Genomic DNA, 18035 nt, shown 5'->3' on the forward strand with positions numbered 1-18035 from the left:
TAGCATGGTCTGTGCAAGCAGAAGCAATCCTGGCCCTGATCTGATGGAAGGCTGTGCTGTGGCTGTGTCAGCCTGCCAGCGACAAATGCATTTTATCACTTGGTAGTGAAGGAGGACTGCTGTCTGGCAAACCCTCACCTGTCTGTGTCCAAAGCCATGCTAGGCAAGCTTTGGCTCTTGAGTCATATAAATATTGCTACCAGCAAGATTCAGTCCTCACTATTGGTGGCCACATGTGCTTGGCAAGGTTGGTGGGCCTGTGCAATCCAGCCTTGGTTTGCTTCAGAACTCCCCATATGGGGAAGGATGAAGCACTCCTGGCTCTCGTTCATTTCCAACAAACTAGCTGCAGATTCCTCTGTTAGATGACACAGAGAGAAGAGAGTGTTAATACAGGTCAAGTGAAATAGTTAAATAATTCAAAGAAATCCCTTTTGAGGTACTTATGGCTACTATCATCCACCTTTCTATTTTGATGCTGGTAAGAGGAGCATATTCAAAGCTCCATAGCAAATTTTTGTGTTTTTACATCTGGAAGGTCATAATTTTTTGACTTTCTTTATATGTATCTGAACATCTAATTGAGCTGAAAAACAAAAATATAGGAAGAAAAAAAATTATGCAACATAGATAATAAGTAGAGGTGTAAAAATTTTAAATGGTTTTGAATGTTTTTACCCAAAGGGTACTGGTCCAATAACTTAAGTGGATTATTTTGAACTCATAGGAAAACTCAGTTCACTACTAAATACCAAGCTGCTGATCTTAAAATTGTCAACAGGACATAAGTGTCATAGATGTGTTGAAAGAGACCTCTTCCTTGTTCTAGAATAATGTAAAATTTAGTTGTAGTATTATAGTGTGTGTTGAATATTCTTGAATTTTGAAGTAAGAAGCAAGGAATTTTAATTAGCAGAAGATTATATATGTTGGGCCCTAGGCATTAAACACAATGTTAAAAGCTGTTTAAAAGAACAGGGATAGCACAGGTGCCCGGTACAAGGACAGCATCTGCCTGGAATTGTTGCCTACCCTGAATGTTCAGGTGGTAATACACAGTTCTTGTGTGATAGCATTGCTCCTGGCAAGTGAATTATGAAAGCTGGTTCTGGTGATAGAGTGGTGGAAGTGGTAGCTTTGGCCTCCTGAACTGTCAGAATTTGGTGAACAGACACATGGTGACATAGAGGTGTCATTGCCTCTTCACTCCTTTGCCTCTTTTGGGCCTCTCAAGCTTGTTTTGATCAGAACTAAAACATTCAGGCTTTGACTACCCCAGGACATAAAATCCAAGTGTATTTTTAAATTTTTTTGAATGAGCTTTTACCATCTTAATGAGTGAAACCACACCCCCAAATTTATATGCTTCTGTTCTTCAGGCTGTCTAAATTTAAATTTATTATATCAAGTTAATTTCTAATAGAAACTGTCAGGGATTATGATCAAAAGTCTTTTTAAGTTCAGCTTTTGTCCACTGTCATTGATCTGCAAATTTTTCTGTCAGAAGATGTTTGAAATACTTTTCACATTGACTCCTGCCTGCCCCTTTGTGAAAGTCTATTTGATTAAAAAGACATTGCACAATTCATCAAGGTTTCTGGTCTTTTGGAGTAGGCGCTGGTTAGTGTTTCTGCAACACATCCTTAAAGGGGAGACTGAGTGGTAAGATGTCTGTTTGAAGCAGGAGACTTGTCTATTTGTCAGAGGTCAAAATGAAAAGTAATTTTTCCTGTAACTAAAAGCAAAGTGGTATGTTTGAGAGTCAAGAGAATAAAAGGGCTTCAAAACATCTCTTCTTCTGCCACCTCCTTCCTATGCTACAAAATTAAGCATGCAGATATGACCTTGCTTGGTGTATGTGTATGGGTGAGTTCTGAAATCAATGTGAAATTGTGGTGGACTAAATTTTTTGGACCAAGGATTTGTGTTGTTCTGCCGTATGAACAGCTTTTGTCACCTTGTCAAAGGAAGGGAGTCTCTTAAATGGTGTGACTGTCACACAGTGTGATGGGCACAGACCCCCTTTCCACATGCACGCCTCTGCTGAAGCTGGCAGTGTCTGAGCCGTGCCCAGAACTAGGTGCAGTGTTTGTACATGTCCATGGGCAGTTTAACAGGCTGTAGCTGCATTTCTTTTGTGCCCGAGCTAATTCATATTTGCCAAAATGTACTGTGCCATTGGCCAGTGCAGGGCTGCTCACTGGCATTTGTCTGTGCCACAGGACACTGTGTAGGGCAGTCTTCAGACCAACACGTAACTTGGATTGTCGAAGCAGTCCTGGAGAGGTAAAATTAGTGCAATCTGGATAGCTAAAGGAAACAAAAGCACAAAAATTATCTAGCAATAAAGTTGTATCCAAAAATAAAGAAGACATGTTTGCATGTCTTTTAGTTAGGACTAAGCACTGTAACTATTTCCTTAAGACTATGTTAAATTCCTACTCTCATCATTCAGAGGCTGAGTGTCATCTTCAAACAAAGATGATCAAGAATACTTGGGGATGGTAATGCAGATTGAAATTCAATGGCTTGGGTGTTTTTGAGGCCTCAATAGCTAGTAAGTTCAATTGATGACTATAAAAAAGACTTTATTTCTATTTTTTTTCTTAATTTCTGTTAATTGGTGATAGAAGGTTTTAGGAAAGGATCTGTTCACTGCATTTTTACAGTGTTGGTACAACAAAGTTCTCACTTGGACCTTTAAGCGTGTTATACATCAGAGCATGAGTTGTTTTTTTTTTTTAAATATGACTCTTTAGGAAAGAGGCTGATAGAGGCATGATTTGTAATTAAATTTCATATGGGTATGCCCTCCTACAAAGCCCTAGCAACTGCAGCTTTAATCTGTGGGACAAAAAGAGTTGCTGACTTCTCCACTGCGCTTTTCACCATCTGTTTGTAGCAATGTAAAGAAACAAAATGACAGATTTTCATGTTTTTCTGATCAAAAAAACTGTAATGAAATACTCATGAGTATTTTTTTTCCAGTTTTAGTTGACTTGCTGGGTGGACTTTTCTTCTGTGTCTCCAATGAACATTGTCATGTATGTTTTGTGAAAGTTTTCATTGACATTAGTATCAGGGACCCTACTTATCGTTGTATCATTGGTATATTGTTAGGTTAGAAATAATAAATTTCTAAGCATGTGAGTAGCACATCATTCAGGATTTTTTAGAAGCTGTGATGTTCTGTACCACTCACCCTTGCTTACAGTCACGTGAAGACGACATTCCAGTCCAGATCTTGCGAAGCTTTCTAAAGCTGTATTCTAAATAGATGGTGGAATACACTATAGAAGAAACATATAGTAAGTGTCTTTCTCTCTTTTTTCTTTGGCATAAGTTAAATTTTTAAAAATTCTTTCTTAAAAAACCTTCCTTTTCCTCATCCTCGTATTTATTTCGTTTAAGTGTCTCTGTTGCCACTCAGTCTCCTGTGATGCAACTGTCTTGCAGATAATTTTATAAGAACCCAGTCATCTTTATGTTGCTTTTGCATTTGTTCTGTACGCACATATGTGACTATGCCTTTTTACTTCATCTTTGGTAAATAATCTCTTGGATTTTCAAATGGACACAGACAGATAGGGAATGGAGAGGAATTAATATATCTCCATACTGCTGTACACATGAATGCCTCTGCTGGAGAAATAAAATTCTCTGCTCCCTCACAGTTTTCCCATGAAAAATCCTGCACTTTGGAGCAGAATATATTTCGTTTTGCACTGTGCAAAAAGCAACAGCTTGCTTCTCTTTTGCAGGTGAAACACAAGGCAAACTGCTGTGTGTAGGGTCTGCAAAAGTCAACTACTCTGTGGAGTCAAAGTCCCTGTATTTGACTGTTTTTCTGATTTAATGCTGACAGAGCCCTCTCTGAAAGCATAATATGGATTTTAGTATGGACCTAGTCACCACTTTGTAGTTTGCCCTTTATGTTATACAGCTGTCAAGTCTTCTGTGCTAGATTGATTTCTCCCTACACCAAAAGACCAGCAATGAGACCAAGTGCCAGTCAGTTTTATTAATTAGGTTACTTATAAATGCTTGCTTGCACTCCTTACAGTGTCATTTGAAGCTGGATCTTGCACACCTTGAGGTGGATCTGCCACTTTAAAGCCTCATTTTTGCATTTTTGTTTGTTTTAAAGTTTGTTTTTTAATGTTTTCCTCTTTTTGTAAAATCTCAAAATGCTTAAACAGTGTATCAGTAAGCTGTAAAGTCATGAACAGAATTAAGAAACAGAAAGCTTGTTCTAGAGTAATTTAAATGGTTGTGTTGCTGCCTTCTGACATTATCCTGTCTGAGAGTGGCAGGACAGTGCATAGTACCTTCCATTATGTTTCATAGATCTAGGAATTATGGAAATTACTACTATGATTAAGAATTCAAGGGTAACAATGACATAATAGACCTCTTAATTCCTTCCAGGAAGGCCTCTACTAACACAAGGAGCATTGGCACTTATAGAGCCCTGCTGGTGCTCCCGTGCAATGCCTTTGTGTTACTTTAAGAGAATAAAGGCAACTGAGACTTTTGTTTAATGTTGCTCTGTGCTTTGCTATTTGATGTGATCAGTCTCTCTCCCATTCATAATTTATTTTCAGAAGATTTTTGTGACCTTGAACATGAGATAAAATGTCACTTCCTCTGGGATCTGTACCTGAAATGTGTTGACTTTTAAAGGAAATCTTTAGTCAGAGAATTCCCTGAGAATCTTAATGTCATAATATTAAAAAAACAAAAAAAAAAACAAAAAAAAAACAAAAAAAAAAACAAAAAAAACACCAAAAAACCAAAACAAACAAAAATACTCACCTTTTTCCCCCCCTACTTTTTCATGCAGCACACTGCTTGAGATTTTTTTCATTGTATTCCTCCTGGTTTTTTTTTTGGGTTTAAGCTGGGAGAATAAAGCTGAGAAGAAAAATGAGAAGTATTGTGCCTGGCATGTGCCCATGTCAGTCCCTCTATAACACTGCTTCCAAACATGACAAACAAAAAAGTTTGCTCTTACCATGATCGGCTTTTTGATTTAGTCCACAAATTGCTGATTCAGAACATGCCTGAACAAATGGAATAATTGTATATACAAATGAATTGAGAATTATATCAATGGTGACTTACTATTTAGCCCTGCTCATCAGAAAGCAGAAATGTGTCCATCTGAAGGTAATTTACTAAGTAACTGGCAATAAGTGATTCTGTTTCAGGAGAAATGGCAGTGCCTGGACATACACAAAAGCTACTGTAGATAGAGGGTCAAAATGTAGCCAGATTGGCAAAGATCTACAATTGCAGTGGAAAGAGCAAACATGAATCTCCTCACTTTTTCTTGGGCCCTAAAATGAGGTGAAAGACATCTAAGTATTGCCATAGATGTCACAGGCAAAGAAGTAGCAAATGGATACTTTCCCTTTAGGTTTGGTGGTACCCAAAATTGCCCTGCAGCTCACAAGAAAGCTGCTGTGTTACCTTAATGTGGCCCATATTGCATCCTGCAGAATGGAGACTAAAAATCTTTTGAGGAACTTCCCTCTGGCAGTTTTTTTCCCCCCTCGTTGTGCTGCATCGACTGTCTGTAGTGTTCCGTGGTCCAGGAAAATCTGGTACGCAGCAGCAGAGTGCTTGTTCTCAGTGTCAGTCCTGTGGCTTCTGGATGCTCATTAATTCTTTTGAGTAACTTTTTTACTATACTGTTATAATTCTAAAACCAGAAAAATGCAACAAGATCAACTTGTGTTCCTGCAGTGGCTTGACTTAAATTCCCCACAGTTCTGACATAAGGTATGAAGCTTCTAAGAACCGCTTGTGATGTCTTTGAATCACAAGGGTGCATGGAAGGCTCTCCACTTGCTTTTCAGTATATTCATTTTCATATGATTTTAAATATATACAATGAATAAGAGTACTCTTTACAATTACATCAGGGAGGCTTTTTTACATGGTCTTGTGTAAACAAAAAAGATTTTTTGTACAAGACCATATAAGAAGCTCTCTATTTCCATCATTAGAAGGTTCTGTAGCTTCAGCTGATTCATTTCTTCAGGCATGACTCTTGTTCCTTGGCTAGAATTTGGTAAAAAAATTGTTATTTCTTTCCTGTATTCTGCAGCTCTGATCTGCTGGAAGTAACCTGAGAATTTCTCTCCTAAGCTCACCCTGACCACAATTGCTCTTCTTTCCTCCACCACATTCACCCCTGCTCTTTTCAATGTGTAGGGTGAAGACAACTGTTCCCTGCTGGTGTCCTAGCTAGTTGTCTTTCCAGAAAAAAAACCCATACAATTGGCAAAAAAGCCATGTCTTTCCTTCAGAAGATTTTCATTTGCATGAGTTTGATTATTTCTGAATTCTGGCATGCCATCAAAATTAGCTGGAATTGCTCCAGTCTTACTGTGACACTGGTAGACATGAACCTAAAGCTTACTCTTACCTTAGAAACTGCAACTAAAATGGGTTTTTGCATGACTTTACACGTTTTTGTCACTTATTCTGAAAAGGGTATTTTGTACTGCATGCGTACATCTTCATGGTTGTTATCACTTTTGTCTACTGTTCCGTGGATGTAACAAGTGATGCTGCAGGCTTGACAAGCTGTTGATATCGATTATTGACGCTCATTTTAAGTGACTTATGTAGAGGCAGAAAAATTAATGTCATGCTGTTTTTTTTTTTTTCCTGTACAATGGCCTAATAATGTCAAGCTATGAAATATACCAACATTGATTAATTTAGGATTAGGGAAAAAAAAACCCAAAAATGATTTCTTGCTTTTCAGGTCACTTGCAATAGTTTTAGTGGAATAACAATTACTTCCTTTTTATTTTAACTGCAATTCTGATTCTAGAGATAGTGCTTTCTCTTTTCCATTCTCCTCTATGTAGCTAAAACACTAATGGAAAATATATTTATTAGTTTAAAATCAGCAGAACTTTTTTCACTTGTATGCCCAATGCAACAGATGCGGCCGGAGCTTCTCAGACAGTGAGAGCATAGGGCAATTTCTGGTAGTGGATGATAAGAACTACACCCAAGAAAACACTTTTTGAAGGGACATTGCCCATTTTTCTGTAATCCCTTATCTTCCTTACTGAGTATTCAAAGGTGGCCAGTAATGGGTGAGTGAAGCAGCCATCTTGTCTAGTTTTCCTTTTGTAAAGCACTGCCTAACACGCTCACAGAGTAATGAAAGCGCTTCATCACCAGATGGCAATGTTGCATGAGCCTAACCCCTCCACCTCCTCGCAGGGGTGTAGCAGGAGCGGTGGAAGGAAGTGGTACAATTTGTTTGGGAGAATGAGCAGCCATATTGTCAAAACTCTTTCATCTCCTTTAAAAGTACCTACAATGAAGGTCAAAAAGGATAATTTTCCACTTTTTCAAGTACAGAGAAAATCTGGAAGGAAGTTCATATGAAATTCAGCTTGAGTAAAAATATCAAGGACACCTTTCTTAAAGACATATGTGCTTACACTTTTTTGTCCTATTTTCTTGCAATTGCTCTTTATAATAATTAACACCCGGAGACATTTCCAAGGTTACACTAACTTTACACAAGAATATTGCCAATCACAGTTCCCAGAAAGTAACAGTGAGATTTTGTTTTTCATATTAATGGTTACTGAGGGTGTAAAATTACATTTTTTTTCCCAATTTTAAAGTGTCAGGTGACTGTATGTGTTGTGGCATTGCATAGTTTTAGTAAGCTTTCATTTTTTTCTCCTGAAATTAATTTATAATGTAATTCTGCTTACACTGGATTTTTTCAAAAAAAATTTATTTGAACGGAAATCATAGCATCAGGACATATTTTGCATTGAATGTTCCATTGAGTTCACAGCTGTTCTGTTTACTTGTATTACACATAACAAACACATATTGCTTAATGTATGAATTGTAATGAATCTACTGTTACGATTATGGTCAAGTAGCCTACTTCTAAAATTGTAATAATGAAAGTGGAAATCTAATTTATTGAAAGAGGAGAACAGATATTAGATGCAGTCTAATTGGAAACACAAGATAAAACTTAAGGTTTTCATAGTAAGAAACACAATTTGATAGAGGCGCACTTAATTGAACTCTACCTGCAAATGCACAAAATATTCCTTTGTCTTTCCAGTAACCTTAATCTATATCCATCCCATAGATATAGCTGAAGTACTCATAGCATTAGTCAATAGTTTCATGGATTTTTAAGCTATTTCTGAGTTGAAGAAAGCCTGAGGAATATGCTTAAATTGAAGATTGTGTAGATGACTAAACAATAAACTGAACAGAGTATTATGTTCTGGAAATAAATAGTAGGGGGATTTGGCCCAATCATTTGTGCTTCCCCAAGACACTGACAATAGGTGTCTTGTTGCCCTTGGGTACACCTTTAATATAGCAGGTAATTCTGTCCATTGTTTTCCTATATTGACTCCAGAGGGGAGCTAGGATGATTTAGTGGCTTCATTAAGCACTTAGACAGAGAGAATGAATCTGGGCCTAAAGCTGGACTATAGAATTAAGCATCCGTGTTCTACACTGTTTTCCTCCTTCTCCATCTGTGGAAGGCAGGAAGAGAGCAAAGGCTGGTTATCAGCCATGTTTGCAGTGGTCTCTCACTGGTAGTTTGGGGTGTCACCAGTATGTGTCTGTACCTTGAACTTCACATTTTTCACCCAGGGTGAAAACCATAAGGCAAGGTTGATAAGCAAATTGTCAGACACACTGCAGTGGTGATAAAGTCCTCTCTCAGTGGTTCCCTTACTTTGCTCTTCCCAAGCAGGACTTTTCCGATGGGTGCTGGTGGGATTGTCCAGGTTTTGCATACTCTGTGAGGGGCCTGTGAGCTTATAATATCTCTGCTGGTTTCTGTTTGGCTGGAGCCACAGCACCCTTTGCAAGGTTTGTTTCTTTCAGAAAGGGAATCTCCTCACTGCCGTGTCACTCTATACATTTCAAGGGTCCATTGGCAGCAAGTGATATCATTCAGCCTAGAGAATATCTCTGAGATAATGGGAAACCTGATGTCAGATGAGATGCTTGGGAGAACACAACTTACAGCTGTGCCTGGAATGAGGGCTCAGGCGTGTATGGACCACTTTGATTACACAACACGAGGAGAGTTATGGCTTGAGTGTTACTCCCTCTCTATTATGCTCCTGGTGAGGAAGTCCTTTAGAAAGCAAAATGTCGTTGCAACTGTAATTTGACATGTTGTTATAAAGTGGTTTGTTTACATGTTGGAGCTGGATAGGCAATGCATGTGTGCAAACATGGCAAAATATTCCATTAGGATCGTGCTGCTCACTCAGGCTGACTCACTTATCCAGACCACTATACAATAAGGTGTCAAACTATTGTGATCATGACAACAGTTTTCCTTCTAATTTCACTTTGGTAGTTTTGACAGAACAAGAAGGACTACATGTGAAGATTAGACCTTTAAAAACAGATTTGTAATGACAGGATAAATTATAGCATTATTATCTAATGGGTGAAACCGAAAATCTTTGCAATTTCAGGCTACAGCAAAATTACTTCTTTTTGAGGTATGAATATCAGACTTCAAGTGGATTTCACAAAATTTCCTCCAGATATCTAAATTAAAATCTATTTCAAAGAAAACTCTTAATCAGCAATTCTCAGTAGGATTACTATCACAGTGCACTCTTTAAAAATTTGTTTTTTACTTTTCTTAATTTTATTTTTTTTTTTCACAAGGAAGTTGCCTTTTAATTTTTTTTTTTCTTTTCCTTGGAAGGAAAATACAAAGTAAGATAGTAAGAACAAAGAAATAATTTCCCTTTTCTGAACAGTCAATGATATAGATTTAAATCCTCAAGTGGGGGAAACATTCTTCTCCCTAATCCCCTAGGCTCTACCATATTATGTATTTTTCCCCACTGATAAATTAATTCCTACTGACATTTTATCAAGATTTATCTTGCTCAGTTTGAACTTCATGGAGGTCAATTATCTGTGTTTGGGTTTGGGGTTTTTTTAAAAGTTGAACAAGTTTTGAATGTGTTTGGATATAATTAATAAAGGTGTTCTCATAAAAATAGATCCAGCTTCTCTGTGACATAAAATGATTTAAAAATATCATTAATTGTTTTTTTAAAAGAGAGTTAATGATTTCACAAGGCAGCAGTTTAACCTCTGAACAATGATGTGAACTAATTTAATTTCCCATCACAAAGCTGATGGAAAAGTCATGATTGCCATTTCTTGTGTGAAGCTAATGAAACTCATTCTCAGTTGGGAAGCCTCCTGTGTTGTCAAAATAGAAACCCGAAAAAGGCTGATGCAGTGATCTAGAAGATACAAAGAAATTACCTGTTCCTTTCAGAGCAAATATCTCTGTATTGTCAGGCCAGCTGGGACTGGAAAACTTTCCTGTGTGGCTCTCTTGTGTTATGAGCTGGTGGTATTTCTTAGCCTGGTGGCCAGAGTGGTCTGCCTGGCTAACTTCACTCAGCTCTTACCTGCCTGTAGGAGCTGTTACTAACACAGAATAAGCATGATGATTGCAATCCACACAGAGATCATGAAAACCTCACAGACCTACTCCACAGCTCTTCTTCTTCAAGGTCACTAGTAGGAGTCCAGTGAGCATTCGGCCTCAGTTTGTACTTCCTCCTGTGGCTCAGGCGTGACTCCAGTCAAGCTGCACCTACAGAAATGAGCACCTAAACAAAATCCTAAAATCCTACATTTTTTATTATTTTTCTCCCTCATTTTTATAATCAGCACAAGCTAGGAATTTCGTACAGGTCACAAAGAGGTCAGTGGACATTCTCCAATTTGGGTTGCAACACAGGGCTTACCTGTTGGTCTCTCTTTTTCATTCTGTGGTTTGCATTGAACTCTCATGCAATTAAGAAACTGGGAGACTAAAGGACAATAGGTTTAAGAAAAGTAGAACAAAATTTGGCTCTCAACAGTAACTGGCAGTGAAAGAAACTTGCAGGCTTGATTTGTTTCTCATCAACATGAGAAGATAGGTCATGCAAATTATGGGCTGTGGTAGGAGTGTCTGCATACTCTAAAACCTGTTTTTAGAATAAAAAGAGTTTTATTTACTGGAGACATTTTATGAAATGTGCTGCAGCTACCGAGATAATTCCTTTGAGATAAAAAGTTTAAGAACCCCAAGTTTTAAGAATTTTTGTTTACAGATCATTTGAGAATTTTGAGTTACATTTCTAGAAAGTTGCAACTGTCCCATTCAAAGAACATAGAAGTTTCTTAGAGGTTAGACAGTGTCTCTTATTCAATTTCAGTGTCTGAGAAACACCAATCCCTAATCTTTTCTCTCCCTAGAATTCTCTAGGGTACATGCCACTTCCCATTACATTTTTTAATTAATGTGATTGCTGTTCATGAAGTGTAATACCAATTCAGTCAGCTTTTGCTGGGAAGCCTGATGTTCTGTATTTGTTGAAAGCATAGATAAGACCAATTTTGCTGGCTATGTTAATTGTGTAAGGTGCAGATGAAGCTTACATGTCCACTCCTCAGCACAGGCCGTTAGACCTGATATTAACAGCCACCAGGTCCTTTACAGGAGATGACTCCTTCCCTCATTTGCAATTTGTCAACTCCACCACATTTTTTTCCATGCAAGCTGGCCATTGCTACTGCTCTAAGTTAGAACATTCCTGTTTCTTTTAATAGAGAAACCAGTTAGCAGTACAAATAACAGCACAAAAATATAGATAAGGTATTCAGCGTTTTTTTAAAAAAAACAAAATAGGTTTCTTTTCCTTCCTTACACAAGCATTCTAGGGGTAAAATCTTGGGCTGGGGAGAAGGATAAAGCATGAAGAGCAATATATAAAACAGCATATAAGACTTCTGAAAACACTCTCTTAAAACTTAATTGTCTAGTTTTGATGGTACACATACGAGCTGGATTTTGTCACAGGACTATTCCTGTGCTTCCTTGGACAAAGACTTCTTTTCCTAACATCTGTTACTGCTTGTTCTTGGAAGTGTACTGGCTTTTAGAATTTTATGAGAAAAAGCAAACCTTTTGGTTTTAAAATTTTTCAGCTACTTACCCTCTATTGTTCAGGTGCTGTTTTGCCCAACACAATGTGTAAATCAGGTTAAAAGAGGAATTCAGAACAAATAGACTTAATGCAGAAGTCATAGGAACCAATCTAGAACTGTAGGTTTTTTTTAAGATAAGGTAGAAAGGGATACCCCACGAGGTTACTTTTGTTCAATAGTTTCAGGAAGCATTTCTATGTTTGGGTTTTAGTTTAATGTGCAGTATAATAACATTCATGGTAAACAATTCTTGTATGCTCCCCTAGAACTGTCAAAGAAGTGGAGATTTCATAATTTCAGATAGGATGTGGAGATATCTTGTTGTCTGAAGCAGTTTCCTTCTTGTTCTTATTCTTTATTGTCATCCCAGCCATCTTAACCGAATACTTTGATCACTTCAGCAGTGCAGATGTTAGGGAATCTGAAATGCCTTGAGATATTGGTTCATTTGGTATGAGACTTTTAGGTGACTCATGGTAATCATATCCAGTACTTTATGTTTTCATCCGTGTTTCCTGCAGTCTCCACTGCTTTTCCTGTGAGTGGGTTGGTTTCTTTTCCACTGCTGGTTTGTGGAGTGCCTGTCACTTACCCTGCCTGTCACTGGGGCCTGGGTAGCTGTCAGGTCTGGGCAGTGCTGTCAGCTCTGCTGGGGCATGGCTGCCAGTCTTTGGTGCAGCGGAGTTTCCTTGTAGTCTGCACATCAGAAGAACAGTGCCTAGGTACTCATCTGCTCACTACTTGAGTTCTTCAGCATTCTGTCGAAAAAAATTATGAATGTATAATAATTAATTGCTTAGTATCTAGCCTTAAGAGCAACAGCTGGGCCCCTAGTGAAAAAATGGACAAAAAATGCTAAAGAGGATCAGAAAAGAATTGTTCAAATTACTGCATCAGGGTTCTGGCTGCTCTAGCACACTGTATCCAAAGATCTCAGAAACCAAAGAAGGGTTAGCAAATTGTGAAATAGGCAATTATGAATCAATCAAATCAAAGAGGAGGATTATTCTCAGGTTTTACTGAATTCAATAATAATAAAAAAAGAGCTTCTAGATCATCTTCTTATAACTGAATACAGAAATAAGCTTCAATGTTCACTTATGCTTACTTGAAATGTAAACAGAGATATTCCTTATTCTCCTAGTTTTATTTAAAAAATGAAGCACAACGCCCTGCCCCTTACACCCAATATAATTTGAACTCAGATGTTTGAGTAACATTGATTGTGCTGGAATTTTTCAAAATAAGTAAAAAACTTCTTGCAGTGATACATACGGGTTATGGGACAAGAACGGATTTACCTAAACATAAGGAGAAACCTACTCTGCACTTTGGCCTACTAATTAGGAGAACATCAAGAAGCAAGATGTAAGCAGAAACAGTGGATGATCATAAATGGTCTTCAGATAACACAGCAAAATTAAGTATATTCATTAAAGAAAGCTAATAAAAGTAAAAAAAAAAAAAATGCATGTCAGCACATAAGTGAAACAATGTGGGTTATAAATAGGAGAAGCTGAAAATCTTAATACATGCAGCCGCGTGTGTCCCTTTTTCAGGGTGGCCCAGCCGAGCCCGATGGCACCCGAGCTGCAGCGCTGAATGCGCACACTCTCTGATCCTCGGTGACAGAGATCGTGCGCCTTAGAAGGCCTTGGCTAGCTCTGGCAGAAGAGATAAAAGGCGGACTCTGACTCCTGGAGGAACTGGGTTTATTGAGGGGTAGGGAGCTGGAGGAGAGAGAATTTCCAGAAGGCAGAGACAAAATTAACAAGGGTACAGCCACTTTTAAAGAGGGGTGGGTACAAAGGCGGGGCCTGGCCTCCAACCAATGGATGACCAGGGGGTAACAGGAAAGGGGAAATTGACAACCTGGCTTGACCAACCTGGGGTATCCTGGGGAGGAACCCCGGCCCCTGAACCAATCACTCGACCCCCTGGAGAGAAGGTTCTCGAGGAAAGGGACGGGTTGCCGAGTGACAGGCAGGGCACCAGGGAGGAACAGTACAAAGGATACATTTGGTTGCTAGGACAACAGGGGAGGTTACAAGAAGACAGACAAGGGTTCAGGGGAGGAGACAACTTGGGCAGAACCACTTTTAACATAAAGGGGGGAATGGGACATACATAACTCAAATCCATTCAACTATAACTGATTAAGAACTCACCCCAACAAATACACAATCAGAAACATATTTTCTGTTATATAATAGGTTTTGTGGCATTACTCATTACTGGAACACTAGTATTCTTGTGTATATTTTGCTCAAGCAGGGGAAAAAAAGTGTGATCTTGAACATGAGGAAGACAACATGCTTGCCGTGGGGTTTTGAGTACATGTGGTGTAAGACTTGTTCAAAGTCTGTGGTACAAAATGCAGACTTATATGGTAGAAGTATGGGTGACAATTTCTGTCAAAAAGATGTAGAAAGCACCAGGTGAAAACCAGTGCTCAGTGGAAGATTGTAGCAAATCCAAGTGAGGACCCAGACTGTCCAACAGAATACAGGAACTGACAGGTGAAACCTTTCTTCTGCTAAAGAACAAATAGAGAGGGAAATCAAGGATGACACTGTCTGAGGTTTTGAACTGAAAATGATTGAAACTAAAATAAGATTTTGTGGTCTTTGGGAAGAGAAGAAGAAGAAAGCAAAAAACCCCACAACATTATGGACTTCTAGAAAACAGATTTCAATTAGCTCTCAGAAATGTTACTTAAGGTTACACAGGAAGAAAATTGGATAGAATAGCACACCTAGGTAGAGTAAATAAAGTGAAGTCATGGCAGCTTTACTGACTTCAATGAGTGACTCTATATATATAAAAAAATATATTTATATTTGTGCATATATATATGTATATATATACATATATATGTATATATATACATATATATATATATATAAATACAAAATGCAAACTTGGTTATTTAGTTGACAGTCTGATGGAAAAGTATAACATGAATATGTAGTAACAAAGTTGAAAGTCAAGTTATGAAATGAGGTTATGTAGCAGTAAATGTAGAGGGTAAAATGATAGCATTTTAAAATGAGTTAATTATAAGTTCCACACAACTATAACTTGCAAAAGGAAATTGAAGGAAAAAGAAAACCCGTTCCAAGCATCACATGATATATATACAAGCCTTGTTACATTTAGTCTTCACAAAAAGATCAGTCAGGAGCAGATGGCTAAGGATACTGATGACAAAGGTTTCAAGCTGAACTCTGAAAAAGACAGATAAGAGATCACTTAGACAAATTAGATGTTTTAAAATTGTCTGGTCTAATAAGCTTCATAATAGTATGCTTGGTGATGTTGCCTAAGCCATTTCAAAATCGTTGGAATTTGCCTTTGGGAAATGGTGAAGGACTACTGTGCAACAGGAGCGCTAGAAAAATGACAAGTGTAGTGCCTGGTACTAACTTTCATGTAGAAAAGGAAGATCCAGGAAACATGGACTAATGAGCTAGTTCAGTTCCAAGACTTTGAGATTTTGTGAAATAACAAGGAACAGTGTAATAACTAGGCTGGATTTATTGAGAACAAAGTGAGTCAAAACAAGTTATAGTAAGGTGAAAAGACATGTGGAAAGGGGAGATATAACAGATACCACCAGTTTTTGACATTGGTTAATATAGTAGCGTAAAAGGGCTAAAAACGAAACACTGTCTCAATTGAAAATATTGCAGAGGTTAATAGCAAGATTAAGAGAATCTGTTGAAATGGGTATATGTACCTTTTGTGATCTCTTAAAGGGTCGAAGGCTCTTCAGATTTTAATGGAAATTAAAAACTGTTATTTACATTTAGAGATGACTAAGTGTAGGAGAAAAAATACTATAAAATGATCTGGGGAAAAATTAAGATGAAACTCAAGAGAAGACAGGAAAACATGTTGACAGAGTAACTCCACAAGTACAAGGTGGGTGCTGTTAAGGAAAATTTGATTATTATCTTACGCAAGAGAAACACGAATGAGTGACAATATTGCTTCCTGAGTAACCTGTGTGATCTTGTACCAAAGGAACGTCTGGGTTTGGGCATGTAATCATAAATAAATTGAGGTGATTCCAGAAAAGGACAGTGTGTGACCAAGTATGATCTGTGAGAAAGAACTGAGAGTTCTGTAAATGTTTATCTTCAAGAAAAGGTTAGGGAAGCACTGAGAGCCAATTACTGATATAATTAGAAGGGTGCTTGCTAAAAGGAAAAGAATAGCTTGTTCTCCCTTCTGTGGAGAGTTCTAATGAGCTCAGATTGCAAGATGGGAAAAAGGTCAAGGTAGAAATGAACAAAAAATATTTCCAGTGGTAATGCCACTGAAACACTGGAGTACATGGCTTGCATGGTGTTATGGATTTTGCATTTCTGGTGATACTTTTGTTCATTTTGATAGATGCATTGTCTGGTATATTTGATCCACAGAAGAATGAATAAAAACTTCTTCATTCTGTTTTTTTTAAATTTTCTGCAGAACAGTTTGTCTGTATACTTACCATGCAGGGCAAGTGACTACTAATTCAACTGGATTTTGGGTTGAAGAAACCACCTGAGCATTTAAATTATTCTTAATGAAATTTTATCCTAAATAAAAAAAAAAAATCCCATGGAACTAAAATTATCCTATGTGAGTTTGTCTTTAATTTGGAAATGTTTCAGAGATGAAAACAAAGCAAGAAAGTAACCTAAATAGAGGTTACTTAGAGAAGCATGCAAAACTTCAAATGCATGGAAAAATCAAAAAAAAACAGGTGATCGTAATTCCACAGGGCTCAATTTTAGGGCCAGTGCTCATTAATATATTTGATAAACTATCTGGATGCAGGAATCAAATGTACATTAAGTTAGTTTGATTATGATTCTGAATTAGGAGGAGCTGTGTACTTCCTTGATGATAGAGTGGATCTTGCAGAGAGAAGGGTTCTGAACCCAAAGGGTGGTCAGTCTCTAGGACAGTCTATCTACCCAGGGAGGTGCTCAGAGGTCTGACTGAGCTGAAGAAGCATCTGGATGATCCTCTCATGGTTTAATTTTAAGCAGCCCTGTAAAGAGCAGAGAGTTGGACTTGCTGGCCCTTAGGAGTCTCTTCCAGTTTGTGATATTTTGTGATTCTATAATCCAATATAAAAGACCATCGGGACAGTGTTAAGTATGTTGTATAAACCCTTCTGAGAGTGGAAAACAAAAAGCACTAACAAATATTACCAATAACAATAGCAATGTCTTTCTGTACATATGCAATTGAGACTATATTGGGCCTTTGTTTTCCCACAGCTGAATTTAGTCTTAATTAGACTTCTCTGTTTAATGTGAAAGTCTATAAGTATGACATGTAAGGATTATCCAAGGAAATCAAAACAAAACTTGGAAAAAAACACCTACATATTGAATTAATATGAAATTATATTGTTAAATTATATTGATTTTTGCTATATTTGAATTTTAAAAAAAAGTATATCTGGTGCTGCTAACCATTAATTACAAAGACGGTAAAGGCATGCTTTCTGTGGTCTGCAGACTAACACTGGTGTAGATTCTGGAAATATTGTAGATCAGTCCTGGAGCTTATGAGCAGTCCCACTAAATATAATGAATTTTCATGCTGGCTAAGAATCACAGTCCCTGGTGTATTTAACTTGTATTTAGTTTATTTTATTACATTTTATAACTTTAAGATTTTAATCTATAGCTAGTAATTTTAATGCTGCAATTATCTGAACATACATTCTTGGCATGAATTTACAAAACTATTGGAATGCTGTGTATATCTGGAAAAAAGAGAAAATCAAAGTTGCAGCAGACTAAAAATTGTGTAATTCCAGTCAATTTCTATCTCAGAGATAAATAGGAACCCTGCATGCAATCCTGAAGATACTGAGAGCTTGCTATTCTGAGAAAAAATAAAGGGGAGGTTGCTTTTCTCTGCTAATTATTAACATGGAAATAAAACATTTCTGTGCTGCAGATTCTCCCTCCTTAAGGTAGGCA

The sequence above is a fragment of the Onychostruthus taczanowskii genome, unplaced genomic scaffold (assembly GCF_017590055.1).
Source record: "Onychostruthus taczanowskii isolate IOZ18803 unplaced genomic scaffold, ASM1759005v1 scaffold148, whole genome shotgun sequence".
Taxonomy (NCBI): Eukaryota; Metazoa; Chordata; class Aves; order Passeriformes; family Passeridae; genus Onychostruthus; species Onychostruthus taczanowskii.